The 20,658-nt window shown below is 36.9% G+C and overlaps 1 protein-coding gene across 1 annotated transcript in view; it reads right to left on the bottom strand.

Moving 5' to 3' along the window:
• Positions 1 to 6,526: 6,526 nt before the first annotated feature.
• LOC139127342 (dimethylaniline monooxygenase [N-oxide-forming] 2-like) overlaps positions 6,527 to 20,658 on the bottom strand; it is a 43,899-nt gene continuing 29,767 nt past the window's right edge. The window contains exons 3-7 of the transcript XR_011550980.1: positions 14,763 to 14,818; positions 13,589 to 13,765; positions 9,220 to 9,439; positions 8,450 to 8,684; positions 6,527 to 8,139 (exon numbers count right to left, since the gene is read on the bottom strand). The gene's annotated coding sequence lies outside the window, so the exon portion shown is untranslated. The remainder of the gene's footprint in view (positions 8,140 to 8,449; positions 8,685 to 9,219; positions 9,440 to 13,588; positions 13,766 to 14,762; positions 14,819 to 20,658) is intronic.

The following is a 20,658-nucleotide window of genomic DNA, read 5'->3' as shown; positions in this document are numbered from 1 at the left end:
AGTTACTTGACTTTATTCAGACAAATATCAAGGAAAAATTAGAGTTAACTAAGACTATGGGCAGAAATATCGTTCGCTGTGTAAATGCCAAGCGACCTCGGGTTGTCATGTGACAAAGACGTCCCGCATACTGATGACTTTAACTAAACTTGTATGTTACTAAGCCAACCAGGCTGCACCTGTGAAATCTCACCACTTCACAAACTAAACGTACACGAAAATATTTGCCGTACGTTTGTAAACATATTTTCAAGAACGAGAAAACTTACATGATCGGTCAGGAGATCCATATCTTCGAACAGCTACTCTTGTGTGGAATTGTTTGTGGAGCAGATACTTTTGAGCTCATGTGATGGAGACAGAGGCGGCGGGTCTATTTCTTCAAACTTCAGTACTTCAGCTACGTTGAACTACTGCTACAATGACATAATGGTGTATCAGCGGGTGGATTAGTGACGACTAGTTCCAGTGATGAGCGACACCGATGTGCATTCATAAACTAAGGTAAAGAGATTAGTGTGATATAGTCGGTTTTGGCGGAAGGAATGGTAGCGTGTTTGGCTTTGATTGGTTAGAGTTGAATCGCGTCGCAAAGAATTAGAATTATGCGTAAACACAGGATATTAGGAAGGAACTGACAAGATTGTAATCCGTCCTCATTATAGCTATCTATGCGTAACATTTCTCAACAACTTTTGAACCGACAGTAAGACTTTCGTCTATATCGTTAAAAGACGCACATTTGATACCAAAACAAACAGAACGGCTCGACCAAGTAATAATGAGGAACATGACGTCTTGTTCACTTTCCGATAGGAATGCTTGAAAGCAAATGCAACTTATGTACGTGTGTGTATATATAGAAGTATGAGCGGATTTTTGTCAAATAGTGCTGGCAGACGCATGGGTTTTGTCAATAAAATAATGTTCGACTTGCAACTAAAATTTGGCTGTCGCAAATAATATGCATTGCGCCTGAATTTAATTGACAAATTTAATCATTAAGATGTGAAATAGTGAAATTTTCAAATACAAGATCGCTCAATGACAGGAATCCAAACACCGCTCTGAAATAGGATGGCATTTTTGGTAAAAAAATGCAAAAGGTACACCTAATGGAGCTTTAAGCATGCCAGATATGCAAATATTGCTTCAGAATTTTCCAACACTGCATATTTCATTGCTTACATTGCATACTCCTCTGTATAAGAAGATGCTGATCGATAACTGCTATCTGCTTAGTCGCCATGGTTGTCGTGAAATCAAGTCTTGTATCCATATTCTACGTTGTGACTGAACAGACACGGTTTCAATTGTCGGTAACATAGTCATATTGTTACTCAAATACTGAAAAATTTAGGATTGTTGATATTGTAGTAATTCAATCATGGGGATGATGTGCAAATATATGTAAGGATAAACACCATAATAATGTTCTTCCATAGACTGTAAGTACCGCAGTGATTCTAAGTACTGTACCAATTTTTATAATCCTTGAACTCACAGGGGTATCTCTGCGTACAAATGTGTGTGTTGTTACCCTTTATGTCAAAAACATGTACATGTATCTTTCCAATTTTTCAACTTGATATAATTTACTTATATTATGTACTACCAGCCTATGATGAAAAGATATATGTTACTTAAGTTTCATGCATCTGTAATCTTCAGACAAAGGGAAAGGATTCTTAGCTTTACACTCACATTTATATGGTTGAGACGTACCATTCTATTACAAGGATGCATGAAATTTAAGTTACATAAGTTCCTTGTTAAGCTCATCAGTGTAATTCCATACACTGCTGGTTCGAAGGCAAGACAACAGGTTACGAAGATGATATGTGATGCGTACGAATGAAGCGATAAATACCTTTTAAGAGTTTATCTAATATTTTTCACCTGACCTATGGTATGACTTCATAAAAAGGCTGTTGCTAAGCGACAAGCTATAACAAAATGGCGGCCATATTTTCTGTTGATTTCAATCGTAAAATTAATGAAACGTTTCTTTGTATCTACGGTTCGTATTATTTTTTTGAATTTGGCAACAGTGGAGAACGGATATGACCGGAGAGAGATTATATAACGGTACGCTTAACAAGGACGCCAAGTAATTCGGCACTGACTAAATAATAGACCTAGAATAAAACAAATATCGCTTTTCTCAAAGTCACTGTAGTATATGCCCGACTGCCTAGTGTTTGAATCAGTCGAATTGAGATAAGAGCCTGAGATAAGGGTTAACTGTCGAAATTGTGGAAAAGTAGTAAGGGGAATGCCGACATTCCTGTCTCTTATCATATATATATTAACTCCTGAATAACATATCGCCTCTTTAGAAATTAACCCTTTACCTTATTTCTATGAGTACGCAGAGTTTTGACGTCATCAATGTGAAACTCAGCAGTGGTGATTCTATATCTGAAAGGTCCATACATAGTTCCTATCACAAACTAGTGCCGGAGTAGCCATTCAAACACAGTGTAAGTTTAAAGATCTTAAAGCATACTCATATGAGACCAGTTTTAGTTTTAATTCAAAGGTATGTGTTACTAAACTAGATCGTACCAGTTCAGGTACATGATATAATAAAGCTTGTGCCGTCTTCAGTTATAAATCCTAAACTGAAATACATCTTTTTCTAAATTTATGTAAAAACATTTCAATGATAACTGCTACGATATACGATTTGACGCTCCAATTGAGCACGTGGAAATTAGGTCAAAGCACCAGTGCTGTCTGAACCGTTTGGCTGTATCGATTTATTTGCATGTCATAGGAGCAGAAAATTGACGCCGAGCAACTGGGTTGTCGTTTATACGTCCGTTTGTAAAGAATCGCGATAGCCTATCACGTGGCCACATGGTTTCAAAAAGTTGTTTCATTAAATTGATAGTAGTGCCGTCTTAACCAAATTACTAAATGTTATGGTTGTTACGCAATCTGTATGAGAGAGAGAGAGAGAGAGAGAGAGAGAGAGAGAGAGAGAGAGGAGAGAGAGAGAGAGAGAGAGAGAGAGAGAGAGAGAGAGAGAGAGAGAGAGAGAGGGGGGAGAGACAGACGGACAGAGACAGAGACAGGCAGACAGACAATCAGACAAACAGCAGTTAGTTAATAATATATGACGTATGACCTTTGAAAGAAATCCCGGAAGGGAAGTAACAATATCACACACGCTAAATTCGTTTCTCACTTGCTCAATTACCAACGCACTTGTGTAATTCAACCTAAGCTCGATATCTGATCTGGCTGACGTACGTCATTGGATTTTAGAGTGTCAACACAGCCAATGACAGCTACAGTGCATGCAGTGATAGCATAAACCGATTTGTGACATGACTTAATGCACTTCAAAGTATTCAACACTAAGCTGTTTCAAAAATCATTGAACAAAGTGATAAACCTGAGGCACTTGACAAATACAGCGTGCAATGCTGAAAATCTGCTGACCTTGCCACAAAGGTCTCCGTAAAGCCAGTGGAATCAATCTGGAATGCTTTGCCATTAGCAATGAATGCAGCTAGACCTTATGACACATTTACGAGCAATTTGAAAACCTACCGTTTTAATCAGTAATATGGTTAATTTTAAAAAGCTTCCCTTGATTTATTTTATTGTTTTTATCGAGTGAATGTTTTAGCTTCATGTGTGGTTGTACTTTTAATATTTTACTTTTCTTTCCGTTTTGAATAATATGCTGAGACGTGTGTAGTACATTTCAAACAAGTTCTTAACAACAACAACAACAACAACAACAAAAACAACAACAACAGTAAACTGTAATGTTACAAAACATATCCCTTTTGAAGGATTTTATTTTAAAGAAGAATGAATGTGATAGGAGCTAGAAAATAGGTAAGGCAAAGCTAGTGTAAGAAAGACAATCTGAGAAATTGCGGGGAGTCTGCACAGGAAAAATCGTTTATAAAAATTCCTGTCAGAAATCTAAACTAGTGGCAAATGTTCATCATATTTAGTTCACTGAAAAAGGGGTGCACTTTGGGCATGGGAATAAATTAAATGTGATGACATATTAAATGATTTTTTAAAGATTATGACCTGGAAGTAACATGGAATGTTAAATACTACTCCATACCTGATAACAAGAAGTAATATGTTGGAGATAAAAGGAACTTTACAAGACAATGAATAAAAATGCTTTTTGACAAAATACCTGATTTTTGAACAGTCCAGTAGGTAAAGTGCAGTGCAGTGCTGTGGAGTGTAGTGCAGTGCAGTGAAGTGAAGTGTAGTACAGTGCTTTACAATACAGAAAAGTGCACTGCAGCACAATACAGTATAGTACATTGCTGTGCAGTACAGTGCAGTACATTATAGTGAAGTGCAACGCAGTGCAATAGACATATAGTAGAGAGAGTAGAGACGCAGTGCAATAGAATACAGCAGAGTAGAGTAGAGTAGAGTAGAGCAGAGTAGAGTAGAGTAGAGTTCAGTACAGAACTGTACTGTACTGTACTGTACTGTACTGTACTGTACTGTACTGTACTGTACTGTACTGTACTGTACTGTACAGTACAGTACAGTACAGTACAGTACAGTACAGTACAGTACAGTACAGTACAGTACAGTACAGTACAGTACAGTACAGTACAGTACAGTACAGTAATATACACCTACTATGGGAGTTTGACCGTCCAATAAGTTTCCGTATTTTTTATAGTACACGGAGTCCTGATACGGGAGACGTGCGACACGCAAATTTTCAGGTGTTGTAGCAATTTTTTTCAACAATCGCCCGCGTTCCACTCATATCGTGCGTGCCGCATCCTTCAAAAGTTACCATAGAATTAGTTTATAAGGACGATTAATGGAGGGAGGTGTATAATAATAGGGTTATACACGAAATACGGCCCTGTATGGACTCGGGCTCAGTGAGTGACGTATTGGACTCGCCTCCGGCTCGTCCAACACGTCACCCACTGAGCCCTTGTCCATACAGGGCCGTATTTTGTGAATAACCCTATAGTATAGTACAGTACAGTACAGTATAGTACGGTGCGGTGCAGTTCAGTACAGTACATACATACATACATGCATGCATGCATGCATGCATGCATGCATGCATGCATGCATGCATGCATGCATACATACATACATACATACATACATACATACATACATACATACATACATACATACATACATACATACATACATACATACATACATACATACATACATACATACATACATACATACATACCTACATACATACATACATACATACATACATACATACATACATACATACATACATACATACATACATACATACATACATACACCTGCATGCATGCATGCATTCTTAAAGTTGACAATTCTTTTTTTCTCTATAGTTTACCCCCTCTCTAAGTCCTGTATGATCATGATACGAGGTTAATTAATTTAAATACGGAACATTCAAATTATTATATTATAACATGCCATTAATAAAATACATCTCTTTTATAAGCCAGTGACTATTATTATCCGCCTTGCCACCCATACAAAATATCGTTAATATGACGCCTAAGAAATTAAAAAAAACAACTGTCGTGCATATGAACGAAGACATACGAAAAGAATGCTTGCATTGGAGTTTAGAAACGCCCTCTGTGTCGGTTATTTGATGCAAAAATAGCCAGTTTTAAACGGAACGCTAGTTTCAGCTTGCAATTGCAATATGGGCAGTGCAGTAACTATTGCAACGATAATGGCAGCACAATGCGTCCCATTTTAAACCCAATAGGTTGTTATCATGGTCGGTAAAAATTGGCAATTTATGTCCAACATTTTACACATTAATCAGAAATTCTATACCTGAAGGGTCTTACATCGTGTGTACATATGTTAACTGTTTTCATCACAGGGTAAACTGAACATAGTGGTCGTACAAACGTATATAGGAAGTAACGATTAATTATATTTCATCCATTACTATTACTCATCATGAATCAATACAAATACATTTCTAATCTTGAGTCCTCGAGAGCATCAAGGGCTGAGCCTTTTAATGATCTTAGTAGGACGATGGTGAACTGGATGTCGGCTGTGTTGTTTTATAAGAAAAGATTGTAACACTACAATTTATTAGAAGTCTTAAAGGCAAACACCTAAGGTTGTAGTAAGACATAGATTTGATAATAAATGAAAGAAAATAGGACGCAAATTGTTCTAAAATTAGTACTGATCTATGTTGTCTCTACAATTCGAATATTAAGATCGTCGAATTTCCAGTTTGTTTTAATAAATTTTTAATGTCGATTTACTTTTAAAAGCTTAGAGAAGAAGGGGTTTGAGAGATCTCTGCACAGTGTGATGTTTGCTCACTGAAACACTCAGCTTCGGGTGACCAGAGGTCGAAAAAAAGCTGATGATTCACTGTATCAGCTAGAGATCATTTAACCGAAGAAGGTTTGCAAGATATCCACAGATAACCTTAGTAAAAAAACTTCATTGAGATCTGCCTAATTACAACCACTGTGAAATGCTTAAGTGAGTGTTGTGCAGCTCCCATGCGCTAAAGTGAAGATTGTCACTGAAGCACAATGTATCAGGTAGTATATACATGTATAACTCTCCCACCGTATTTAAACTAATTCGTCTATTCCATCAAAGTTTTGTCTGTCTTTCCACCTCTTGATGGACTGTCACAGCGTTAGACTAAAGGCCGATAATTCGCTATGTACCATTATGAGTGAATGTCCTTCTTCATATAGTATGAAATCTCCTTCTTCATCTGTCTGCAGCTTTTCTTTTAGCTGAGAACGATGGACAAATCCCCGCATCCAGAGACATTCAAGTACACAATGCCTCTCCCTCACACATACACAAAAAACCGGATATGCACCATTTTTTAATCCGTCACAAGCAGAACTGGAACATTTTTTATTCCAAAGTAACATTGCTTTTAGTTTCGATCGAACGATTTTGTTGGACCCGTGTTCAATTTAGGAACATTGCACATGTTTTGTACCACAGAGTGTTTTGGAAATAATACATTACTCTGACATTTCATCCAGAATTTACTTTGTAATGCTACCTGCTATTACAAGTATTGTAAAGTTTGGGAAGGGAGAGAATTTATTTCTGTCTCAATGAACGCTTGCTTTGCTCACGTAGTTGCGCTGATCGTCGGCAGCCCTAAACTTATTCCCGTTACAAATCCGTAGCCGTTACTTCAAAATAGACAAGCGAACTTACGCCGCGGCTCAAATACAACTTCGTAGCTCTAGGTGTCTCAATGTTGGTTTTATCGGTGTATTTTTACGTCCGTCTATCATGTGTCTCGTCTTAATGCTATTTTGTCGAAGTATGCTTTATCAAACTATACATATCATGTGAAATCTAATCACGAATATCGCATAAATCATAAAGAAATTGAAAATACCAGATGTCCAGTCTTTGAGGAAGAATCATTGCATTAATTGTGATATAATTGATACGCTATATGAAATTTTTCGCAAAGTTAAGTTTGAAATAAGTAAGGTCGAGTTGGAGAAATGCCATGTGGAATTACCATAACAAATTCAAAACGAATCTTATCGTGAATAAATATGAAACAATATGTTGGCATAGTGTGCCTCTGGCATGTTTCTGCTATGCTTCTCTGTCAGGATTGCACGCACTGGCCATATTAATAGATTCAGTAAGATAATGGCCCCCTGATAGTGATGCTTGATAACGTAACAAGAAAAATGATAACACAAAAATAAAAGTCAGTAATTTATCGACCCTTCGGAATTCATACCTTACATCGGTATAATCACTGTCGTGAAATTTTTTCTAGATATTTTTTCTATACTGTTTTCTATATATCTAACTTCTAGACAGACACATAAATGCAAATAGAACAATGGTTCAATGCCGTTAGTAGGCGAACCGATAATGCTTTCAGTTTTTATCTTACTTTCAAGAAGGAAACCCCTTCAAGATAAATTTTGTGTTTTCTGCCGCATTCAATATTCTATCCCTGGCACCAGGCCATGCACCATGTCCTTGCAATCGATACCAGTACGGTACCAAGGGACCATACTCGTGCGCCATGGCCAGTTTTGGATCCGACAGGAGAAGGCGCCAAAATGAAGGTCTCACACCAATCATCTCGGCTATTTCTTCAACTAATGGCGGGCCTGGAACCTTTTATGAGTGGGAAAGAGGAAATGTGATTGACTGGAGGTTATACCACTATTCTTCATTACTGACGCTTATGCGTGCCCCTGGGGAGGAATACTTTTCATAGTGAAAGTTTACCGCGGAAACGTTTGATCAAAAGAGTAAATCTTTGTTTTACGAAACTAGCGCATTTTAAGAACTATCAAAATCATACATCAATGCGTTTCCATTATCATGATTATATCAGGATTTGATTTTTTTCCTTTTCCAAAAAATATTGGTCGTCTAATTTTAACGCTGTTTATAAAATATTTATTCATCGGATTGAACCTACTTGATATTGTTTGTTCTTCTCATATTTTGTCTTCTGATCAATATCCATCTTCATTATAGCTTTTTCTGGCAGTATAATATTCCGGCAAAGACTCGGCTAGCTAGGCGGGCCTGTAGTTCGGCCAAGGGCCAGTGAGACCCGTAAGGAGTACAAATACTTATCAGCGCCAACCTCTCGGGATGATCCAGACGCAACGGGAAGACGTACTTGTACACCTCAGCTTTGCCTGATTCGTCTGCAAAAGAAAATTTACCAATCATTATGACATGCATCAGAAAAATGTTTTTTTTGTTTGTTATTTTTTATTTCGTGAGAATTACCTCATCATGTCTTTCTCCACCATGCATATTTAAGAAACTTTGTATAATCGCACGAACGGCAAATATTTAGGCGATGATAATGCATATTATCGTTACGTTTTAGTAAAATTATTTCATTCTACACTTGCGCAAGTTGGCATTCGCTGCGAAAATAATTCTTCCAGTAAGCTTATTTTGTAATTACCGTCTTAAAGTGGCGAAGACGCCAAAGGTCAGAGAAGGCAATGTTAATATCGACATTTTCTGCCACGCATCAGACTACCAGTCTATCAGCTGATTTATTTCTTTATATATTTGCATCATTGATTATGTATTTATTTAGAGAGGCTACAAAGCTAAAGGGCATTTTAGATACCAAGAAATTAATATTTATCCTTTGTTCTAAAATACACTTGCACTGACACAAAAGCAGTTGTAAACAGTACGGTTGTACTCCGTATCATACGTTACCATAGAGCCATGAGTCGTCGATAATCGGTACGTTAAAGCCATATCCTGTTGCAAAGATAACTCCATCAACGTTCTCAAGAGTAGTGCCATCTTCGAAAATGACGTCATTATTCTGAAACTCCTTGATGTCAACCATTGGTTTAATCTGACCTTGGGCAAGCCTATCGTGCATGTCATCACAAATCATTAAACGCTTCCATGCTGGGTATATCTCTTTGGCCTGAACATAGAAGTTGTATATAGACATACGAAATGCCATATTATAGAAAGTTAGTTTAAGGATATCATGTGCTTAAATGATAAGCTATCCCAATCCTGGACTGTAATACAGCGCTTTTTTAAAATGGTGCACATCGAGTATTGCTAAAGCTGTTCGTCTCTTATCATCGCAAATCTTTGGCTTTAGTGTTATAGTAAACAGACGAAATGACTTGTCGAAGTGAACAAGTTGCCCGTTCGGAATGTACAACTAGGTTTTATTTTCGCTCACATGTTCGCACACGTGAGCTAATGTTGTAGCGATGTCTGTCGGTCTGTGTGTCTGTCTGTCTATCTGTTTACACGATAACTCAAAAACACGAACGAAATCAAGTCAGATTTGATAGGGTTAGAGTAAATAGTGTTACAGTAAATAGACGAAAATGACGTGTTAAAGTGAGCAAGTTACCCGCTTGGAATGTACAATTTGGTTTTATTTTTAATGCTTGACACCCTTGCCCCGAATGAACTCAACAAAAAGGACTGGTAACTTTCCTTTATAAGCTAGGCAGTCCCTCCGATTTTTGCATCTCATTTAGCACTCAGCTAGCGACTCTCTTCCCTTGATTCCATTATTTTTCGATCAAAACCAGGACCACAAGTGTTCCCAGCACTTTACCTGTAAGTAATTTTTATTCTCTTCAACTCCCCTCAAAAAGTTTTACTTTGGCTAAGGAAGCATTTTTATTTTTTGTACTACTACTCTTTTTAACCCATTTCCATTGTCCTTTTATTCCAATGTTCTGTATTTTTTATCATTGCCGACTGTGTTTTTATGCATTTCAGATTCCTGAAGAAGGTCCCTTTGAAGGACCGAAACGTTGAATAAATGGTTTTATCTGCCACTTGGTTGCCTTTCTATCAAACCATAGATTTGATAGACAGGTACCATACGCCAATTGCAAGTAGTCATTGATTTTTGGCTCGTGTTAACCTTCATATTTATGAAATTATGACGTATCATTTTTTCATATAAAGGTTAGCTATGGAGACAGTAATGACAGTGTCGACAAATATCAAGAAATACTGCACAAAATGTCATGAAACTTTTCACTGACGACGATCTCAGAACGTTATGATTATACTATAGTGTCATGTCAACTATTACATATGTACCACAGTTTACACGCATCGAAGCGCGCGCGCGTACTACGGTATTTGCACTGCAGTGCAATACCAAAACATTGTGCCATTCCTTTATTTTAATGAGTATTTACCATCTTTGACCCGGAACTATTTTTGTTTGTAAACACAGAAAATGTCGTCTACTAGATTCCATTTCACTTTGGTTCAATGCTAGTTATATAAGATACATGACATTACCGATAAAAAACTACGACGAGGAAACGGACATATGTGCACACGTCTATGGGGCGCATAGACGCAGAGCGGACTAGACCTCATGTGACTGTAGTGAAAATCAGCAAGACAAGATCCTAGGCCGTACAATAAATCGACAAGAAAAACACAACATTCCAGCAATTTACAGTAAACGTTGTGAACAACGTACATAACTGGATACAGCATGGGCCAAACAAGGATCACAATACTAAACGGCCTTTTTAAAGGCCGACACATGTTCAAAAGGGAGAGTTACCATATCAAGACTGTGCCATGCCTCGACACTAAAAATGTGCACTAAAATTACACATAAAATTACAAAATAAATAGAAGGGTCAACATGATAAGAGGGCACAGAAATAGAGAACAAAATAAACGTATTATGCCGACAAAAATGTCGCATTACAAGAGCACAAACCAAAATGAAAATCAATACACATAGCAGCCTCAAATTCATCTGAATTTCACCTTCCAAAACACAGATAAAATAAATTCTATGTCTAAGGCATGTGATCAAGAACACTATCAGAAAACGGTGAGATACCAATCAAACCGTTAGATAAAGGAGATGAATGAAATTCTACACACTAATAAGGAAGCGTCAAAAATAACTCGTCAACCACCGACTTCATACAAAGATTACAACAGGCCATTATAAACCCAGAATCAATTCCTGCATTTTGACAGAAATTCACAACATTAAACATGTTGACGATCACATATATATTTCTCTCAATTTAGTAAACACAATACGAACACGACCTTGAACAAGTAAAACAAAATGAGATATCCCAGCTTCCAGAATGAAAGAACAAACTTTTAGTGGGAGAACATAGGAACAAACTTCCAGTGGGACAACATAGGAATACATACAATCTGCAAATATACCACACAATTTATCCACTGAAGTTGAACTTGAGGCAATTGATGAAGAAAGTCTGGCAAACTTTCAAAATATAGCGTCAAAGAATCGTAGTGTCTGACACAGTCTCTCCACTCTGGAGTACAGACTGCACTGACACGCAGATTACAGCCGCTGTGTTCTCCGTGCATAATCGGCTCTATAGACAAGACAGTGAAACAAAAACTACACACTACTATACATTAAACGCAAATCACTAATATATGAACGATGTGTGGAGTTGCTTTCCCTTTACTAAAATTGCATGTACTTATTATGGTGTGAGGATGATTTTATTATCCGGAAGAACAGTTTGTTTGTCAGCGAAGCAAAAACATTGAAAACGGGCGACGTCCGTTTCTAGCTCCGTGGATACACAGTGGCCGCCGTACACAGCGGCTTCATACATCAAAACACACGTAACTGTGGGCGCAGCGGAGCCAATTGAACAGTTAACATTTTTTAGAGACGTTTCTGTCAGTAGTTGTTTCACCGGACATCCCCTGTTTACAATAGAAAGTCACTTTTGCATGCAGTTTATTCTGTGCTTGTGTGTCCTACATAACAGTGTGTCCTTGATAAAAGCGAGCGCTTGTATGCCACGGTTAACACTGAAATTTGATCGCTCGACAAGTTACGTTTGCCGTATCTTGCTCTTAAATTTCCGTAAAATCTTCGAACTGTTATTTGTATCGATCATTGCTAAAAAGGTGAAAAACTCAAAAGCGTTCTATGTTCAAAGTTCTCTTCGTTTGGCTATCTGTGGCATGTTGCTACGTTTGTGTGCGTGTGAGCGATTGCAAGCCGAGATCGAGCCCGCCGACGTTTCTCTTACGTCATCCTTGATAAACAAGTAAACAATAGTTTAGCCAATCAAAATAAAGGGTATGGCGCATTGACACATGAAGGGTGAAAGCTGATTCGATGCCTCATTACAGTGATGCCAATGTTATATAACTCCGCAGAGTCGCCCTGAAGCTTGATAGACAAGTAGTACGATTCACGTCGATTCACTCGATAAATGATGCAGATAAAAAATAGAACATATGTAAAAATAACAGAACCCCATGGGGTTCTGTCATATTATCCGCTGAGTTGCATATGTTTTAATAACCTTTTGTAATTAGTGATGTCACTCCGAATTTGATATACTTGCTACACATATATTTATATCTGATAGATATCTGATTGTTCTGTGAACCGTAGTACTATGTAATAAATTGTATTAATGTAATAAACCCGTTGTACACCACGTGAGCACATTCAGTTCACATCTGGTAATACGATGTTTCAGGTAGCACATATTCACAAGAAAAACCTCACTGTCACTCAGATAGTTATATTTGATGATCATCATATCTGGCGAAATTTCAGAATAGCGTATATGTTGTCTTATAAAAAGAAATATGTTAATATGGTATGGACTTGACAAATGCTGTACACAGGTATATAATACGGTAGCAGGTAATTGACAAGGTCAATATAACAGCTTCTGTATTACTTCAATTGAAAACTTGTCTTTTTATAATTATATTTTTCTTTTGCTCCAATTCACTCAGGTAAGCCAATTGATAATGCAGTCTTGTCGACTTGAAAGTTCTATCACCACTCTACTTTCTTATCTCGACAAAGTTTCAACCGGAGTTATGTAATGCACAAGCGTTGAATTTAGTTAATAATGATGATAATCATGTCGAATAGACCGACTGTTGTCTTATTGCAGACTTATTTATTGAAAACTAAAATGTGAGTTTTTAACGGTAAATTTGGCTTCCCATCTGTATTATATCGGCCAGAAGCTACGTGGAATGTTGTAATTGCGTTCACTGAGTCTACAAAAGTCTAGTCATAAATGCATTAACAACTAACCTGTAAACCATATATTTGATGGTCATTCATTCTGTTTTTACACAGGCTCTCCAAGAATACCATTTGCCTTGCTGGCGATCTGAGCAAGTGGCGAGTAAAGACGGCGGTGTCCAGGGGGCGACCGTCCGGACAAATACGAGGGACAATCCAAGTGCCATGTCGCATGCTAAGATATACCTGAGCAGTAAATAAAAAATGAAATTTTAATAAGCTCGGCAATTCCATTACACCCAAAATAACACATATTATATAATGTCAAGTAGATTTGAAGTGTTCACAAAGTCGGAAATGGATAATAAACAGTCTAAAAGAGACGAAAAGCCGGCGACATCTGCATCGTGTGTATTCTTTCCTAAACGAAGATAATACCCTTATTTGAAGCTTACTTGCACGTCGAGCTCGTCTTTGCCTTTGATTGGAACTTAATACGGCTAAGCTTCATTTTCATCGCTGGAAAAAGCTTTAGTAGTAAAGCTAATCTCTTAAAATATTAGAGCTAACGCATTACCAGCACGCCCCCACTTAGTCGCTTAGCAACAGACAGAACGAGAATGAGAGAAAGCATGGTTTAGCCTTTCTAGTACATTCTTTCTGCTGTTCCCTTGTTCGGATGCTTTGAAAGCCATCGTACAATATAACATGTTTTCCAAATACCAGATATGCTTACACAAATAATAACATTCAACCATTTAACTTTCAAACCGTATCATGTCACACAACACACTCAAACTTAAAATCATTCCTGTTAAGATCCATCCAGCTCACTGTTTTTTCCAGCTTTTTCCATCTGGGAGGCGCTTCAGATATTTTAAATCAAGAACAAGCCGTTTTAAAAACAGTTTTTTTTCCAAGGCCTGTTAAACTTTGTTGATCCAGTAATTTTAATGTGATGTTTTAGTGTACAGTTTTTGGGAGCAGCATTCCGCAGTAGTCTTATTGGTTTTAATTTGTTTCTATCTATATTTGTTGCAATTTTGGTGTTTTTAGTATATTGTGTGCTGTATAGTGGGATGTGTGCGTGTATTTGTTGAACAACACCATGTCACAATTCTTATCGACTCGATTTGGTAATAATAAAGTAATAATAAAAATTATTTATAATAATAATAATAATAATAATAATAATAATAATAATAATAATAATAATAATAACAATAACCGTCCAAAGTATTACCTCAGAGCCATTTCTGGCAAGTTCAGCTGAGATTTCCCCGCCTGTTGCTGAACCACCTTGGGGTCATTTAAATAAACAATAATATGTTGTTAATATCCCTGTTACATCTAGAACGGAACTTTGGAAAAGTCCGTATTGCGTTGATTATCCCATCGTACCAAGGTAAAATATAATTGATTTTGCTTTCACCTCTTTTCATTTTTGTCATTGTCAACATGACTCTACTGTGTGTTGGTTTGTTTACTTTGCGTTTTGAAATATTTCGAAATGTATACAAAATATACAAATATAATCCCGATGATCATATTCCATTCCAGCATGATTAGGCTGTAATGTCAGACTGGCTCACCGACAACTATAATCTTCTTTCTCTTGAATATACTGGCTTCTCGGTACTCGTTAGCGTGGAGTTTGGTCCAACGAAGTTGTCCTGGCCAGGATATTTAGGTGTGTTCGCCACGTTGAAAGTGCTGGTGCAAATCATGACGTAATCAAACTCTTCAGTTGAAAGGTTGCCATCCTTGTCCTTGATCTGTAACTTCCAATATTTGCCATCGTTGTTGCGCTGTACGTCGATTACGTTTGTGTTGAACCGAATGTGCTTCTCGAGATCGAAATGTGTTGCATAGTTCTGGATATGACGAAGAACTAATCGGTGACCAATAAAGGCGGATATTCCTTCGGGAATGGGAAATCCGAAAATGACATAAATTCCTTGCTTGTGTTGGTTACGACAGAATCATAGATGGCGCTTCCTTGTCCGTGACGTAGCTCGTTAGTGTAATTCCATACTCCGCCTGATTGAAAGAAGACAACCAAAACCAATGTATACAGTCAGGGATTTTATCAAATATAGTAAATTTTGACATCTACCTGACCTCTGGTATGACCTCGGTCAAGGCTGTTGCTAAACAACAAGCGTAACAATGTGGCGGCCAATTTAAAACCGCAACCTGGCAAATACCCTGTGTCTGTTGATTTCTATCATAGAATTAATGAAACCTTTCTTATAATATTTCGGATTTGTGTTTCGAATTTTGCAACAGTACAGAAAGAATATGGCTAAAGTTGGATAGTATACAGAATTCCGTACGCAAAACAAGGACGCCAAGTAATTCGGCACAGACTAATTACTAGACTTAAAAATAAAATCAATGTTGCCTTTCTCGAAGTCGCCTTAGTAAATTCCCGACTGCCTATTGTTTGAGTCAGATGAAGAACAGTGAAGGCAAGAACCAGGTTAAATGTCGAAATTGTCAGAAAGAAGCGAGGGGAATCCCAACATTCCTAACTCTTAGCCACTAAATACTATAAGGCCCCATTTTAAAAATTAACCTTTAACCTTATTAGCGTCATCAATGTGAGACAAAGGAGCGGTCATTCTATGCTTTAAGTTGCAAAGAAATTTAACTCTACAAAGGTCCAGACGTATACGTAGTTCGTATACAAACTAGTACCGCAAAGAGACATTCAAACACAGTGTAAGTTATCTTAAAGCTTACTCACACGAGACCAGTTTTAGTTGTAATTCAAAGGATATGTGTTACTAAACTAGATCATACCAGTTCAGGTGTATAATATCATAGCTTGTGCGTCTTAAGTTATTAAACCTAAACTCAGAGATATTTGTTATTGGTACAACATTTCAATAGCTGCTATTGTAGTACGATTTGACGCTTCAATAAAGCTCGGAAAAATTAGGTCAACGCATCGGTGCTGTCTGAACCGTTCAGCTGTACTCATTTATTTACATGTCACTGGGACGGAGATTTGACCTCCAACAACTGCGTTTGTCCTTTATACGCCCATTCGTAAAGAATCGCGACAGCCTTTCAAGCGGACGCACGCGACCTTTGCACACCCTTTTTGGATACCGGTCGTAATGAAAAACAACATCAGCGAATTCTCCAACAGGTCATAGTCGCGACAGCCTTTCAAGTGGACGCATGTGACCTTTGCACACCCTTTTTGGATACCGGTCGTAATGAAAACAACATCAGCGAATTCTCCAACAGGTCATAGTGTCAAAAAATTGTTTCATTAAATGGATAGTACGCACGTCTTAGCCCAATTAGCAAACGTTGTGGATGTTACGCGATCGCATTTTAAATAGATCGAGAGACAGAGAGAGCGAACGCTGTTTAATATTTTAAGGACATTGTATGACCTTTGAATAAATCCCGGAAGTGTATTACCAATATTGTACACTCTACATTCGTTGCTCACTTACCCATTTTGTCGTGTCTCTCGAAACAAAATGGCCCAAGTCCTTCCTCAAGACAACTCTTGATTGATGTCAACCTGCGACTCCGGCGCCGACAATTGCTACTCGCTTTTCGGCCGCCATACTGATTCACTTATACACTACAGGCAGTCTTGACCCGTGTACCCTCAAGAATTATGCAAATTACCTCAAGAGTTAGTAATGTCTGTTGTGTGCTGATAGCATAAGGGCATCAATAAATCTTAGGTAGCCCATAGTGAATAATTATGGTATACATGGTACTTGCACCAGTCTTCGTTCAACTTCATTCCTTTACTGTTGAATACAATTAACCGGAATCAAACCAATTACCGAATAAGTTTACGTATAATAGTGTGACTTTGATCGACCATTACCAACGAGGTACTCGTGTAGCTGCTGTAACTCAATTGATGGTGAAGTGTAAACACAGCAAATGACAGCTGCAGTGATAGCATAAAACGATATATGACATGTTTCAATGTACTACAAAGTGCTTAACATCATACAGATACAAAATGATATTGAACAAAGTTATAAAATAAGGCACATGACAAATACAGCTTACAATACTGAAAAAGTGCTAACCTAGGTCTCCGTAAATTCAATGGGCATTGTGTGATTAAACGGCCCAGTCTTGATGCTTTTGCACATAGATGCAGAAGCCAGCACAAAAAGGCTCTTTATTTGGGTAATAAACATATCTGCCACAATTCATCTATCATGTTCACTCATTCTGTGCCTGTTTTTTTGTTTGTTTTGAGGAATGCCATTACCAACCCAAGTTAAAAGTAAGTTTATGGCACTATTAGTTCAGATCATTCATTCATTCATTTCCATAATTAGAAGAACTGTATATGCATCGGAATCTATTGTTGCAAATTGCATAGGCTACTGCTTTATGAAGAATGAAGACCCCACGTTATAAAAACTGAATTGAATATGTATTTATATCAAAAAAAGAAAATACCGATTAAAATGTCTAAGTGAGTAAATTAAAAAATAGATAAATCAATGTATGCATTGCGTGGGGAACTCATTTATACAGAGAAGAATGAATATTAATGGAAGCTAGAAGATAGCTAATGCAAAGCTGATGAGTGTATAGCTCCTCATGGAAGGCAACTGAGAATTTAACAATTATCCAAATTATACGGGGACTGGGAATAAGATGAGAAAAAATATTAATGGTTAAAAATCAAACATTTAAGGCTTCGCTTAAATTGATACCTATGGTAAACTGTTCATAAATTTGGCTCCTTGGTAATAAACGGAAACTGGCATATATGGCTGCAGTGTTCTTTTTTGGTATAATCAAGCGGGAACTGTCAGATTTGGTAAAGTACTGGTGATTGTGTAAGAAAGACAATCTGAGAAATTGGGTATTGTTTATTGATCTTGGCAATGAATTCGACTAGTTCACGTTGTAGTGTTCCATAAAAGATCATTAAAATGTCGTCTCTGAATCTGTACCAGAGAGCTATTCGTGTCTCGTTCTACTAGATTATTTGCCTTTGTATATCATAGAAGGTAATTTCCGCTGTTTCTTGGGATGATGGGGAGCGCATTGAGCACCCGCAGATTGATGATATAATTTGTTGATAGAATTTGTTGTCGAATTCGAATGTGGTACTTTTTAGTATGAGTGTGGCTTAGAAAAAATACTCCGTGGGTGGCTTTTTTATATTGTAAACGTTTTGTCTTTCAGTAAGGCTTTGTCGACTTGTGTCATTGCTTCATCGTGCATAGTGTTTGTGTAAATATTCTATTAGCACCTAGTTTGTAACCATAATCTTTTTACATTTATGCAAATTAGGCATTGTTACATTTTTAGATTGTACTAGGCTTTTAGTATGTGATTGTAGGACTTCTCTGAAATACACAGTGAACAAATAATTCTGTTGCTGTCAGAAGTAGCTTAAAAAGAGTTATTAATTGGAAAAAATACAAAGAAAAGTGAAGGTTGTGGCGGCCATATTGGATTTATGCAAATGAGGAATATTTCTATGACGACTAAATATTTCCATCAACATTACCTAAACCAAAACAAGGCAAATAAGCCAAAAACCTGCATAACATATCATGCTTATCCAATTATTTTTAGCAGAAACATTCTATCAGCACTAAGTTTGTAACCATAATCTTTTTACATCTATGCAAATTAGGCACTATTTACAATTCAGATTGTACTAGACTTTTAGTATGTTATTCTAGGACTTCTCTTAAATACAATGTGAAAAAAATATTCTATTGCTGTTAGTAGTAGCTTAAAAATAGTTATTAATTAGAGAAAAACAAAGAAAAGTGAAGTGTTGTGGCGGCCATATTGGATTTATGCAAATGAGGAATATTTCTATGACAACAAAATATTTTCGACAACCTAGCCTAGACGTAAAACGAGGCATATAAGCCAACAAACTTGGTGTTGCGATAATAAACGTACGGTGAGAAAAATGTGTCACATGACCATGAGTTGTATAATTTGTTTAATAGTGTTATTTATAGATACATTAGGCCAAACAAAATAAATGTAGGTGGGTCGGTAGGGATTTTTTCAAAATATTTTTATTTTTCATATACGAATTTTTCAGGGGTTCAAACCCTGCAGCTGCCAACAATTCTATCATCAGATTGGATTACTGGTTGAAGTGTATGTTGTTGAATGTCATAGAAACTGACGCGGCTGAAGCATAATTCTTTTGACAGCATATTGTACAATCCGGGTTCAGACCTGCTTGTCTTCGGTGGTGCGATATACCTGCTTTCGTGAAAAAAAGGTATGGGATAATTTTTTGCACAGGATACAATACACCATATCGGATAATAAATGCTACTACACTTTCAGTATCTTTGTTATTGTCGTATAATATTATTGTCTTTTGATAGCATGTTGCTCTTTGCAAGTACATGCATTACAATTTAATCGTAGTCAGTACAAGCAAGATCATCTTCTTCAAATGCAAACATTCTTCATCATCTTTCAGTCTTTCCTAAGCACTGAGTATACGGGCAGAGAGTTTAGGCTTTTCATGTAAATGATGTCTGCTGTTCCTGTGTTTAAACCAGATATGAACTGAAAATGCTCACGTGTTACATTACATTATATATTGACGTTATGTGTAAATTTGAACCTTTGCCACATGTTTGCAACTTCATTAAAATTATTATGATCAAAATAATGAACAATAATCACCGCCGATTAATTCTAAAAGGTCATGAAGTATACAAATATGTAAATAGCTGAAATAAAAATATTAAAGTTATTAGACTGCTCTTATTGTATCACCACTTTATATAGCAAGTGTAATTACCGTTGGCCAAGTTTTCAAGCCATATATGCTGAGCTGTGAAAGCTCATTAGATATATAAATTAGCTGACATGAGTGACTTTCGATATTGTTTTAACCTAGTACCTGGTATAATCATCAATGTACATAGCATGTTTTGCCAACTTTGATCAAGTATATAACCCTAATAAGCAAAGTTCATTAAATATGTAAATTAAGAATTAGCTTAAGTAAAATGCTTAATGATTGTCACTAATGTTGTATCATGGTATCTGCAATATGTGTAGCAAATTTTGTCAACTTTGGTCAAGTCAATTCATATATATATCTCTAATTAGGAAAGTTCATTAAATATGCAAATTAGGAA

The sequence above is a fragment of the Ptychodera flava genome, unplaced genomic scaffold, assembly GCF_041260155.1.
Source record: "Ptychodera flava strain L36383 unplaced genomic scaffold, AS_Pfla_20210202 Scaffold_31__1_contigs__length_3010019_pilon, whole genome shotgun sequence".
In the NCBI taxonomy this organism is placed as follows: Eukaryota; Metazoa; Hemichordata; class Enteropneusta; family Ptychoderidae; genus Ptychodera; species Ptychodera flava.
Note: the sequence above shows the minus strand (reverse complement) of the source record. Positions and strands in the feature narration are given on the sequence as shown.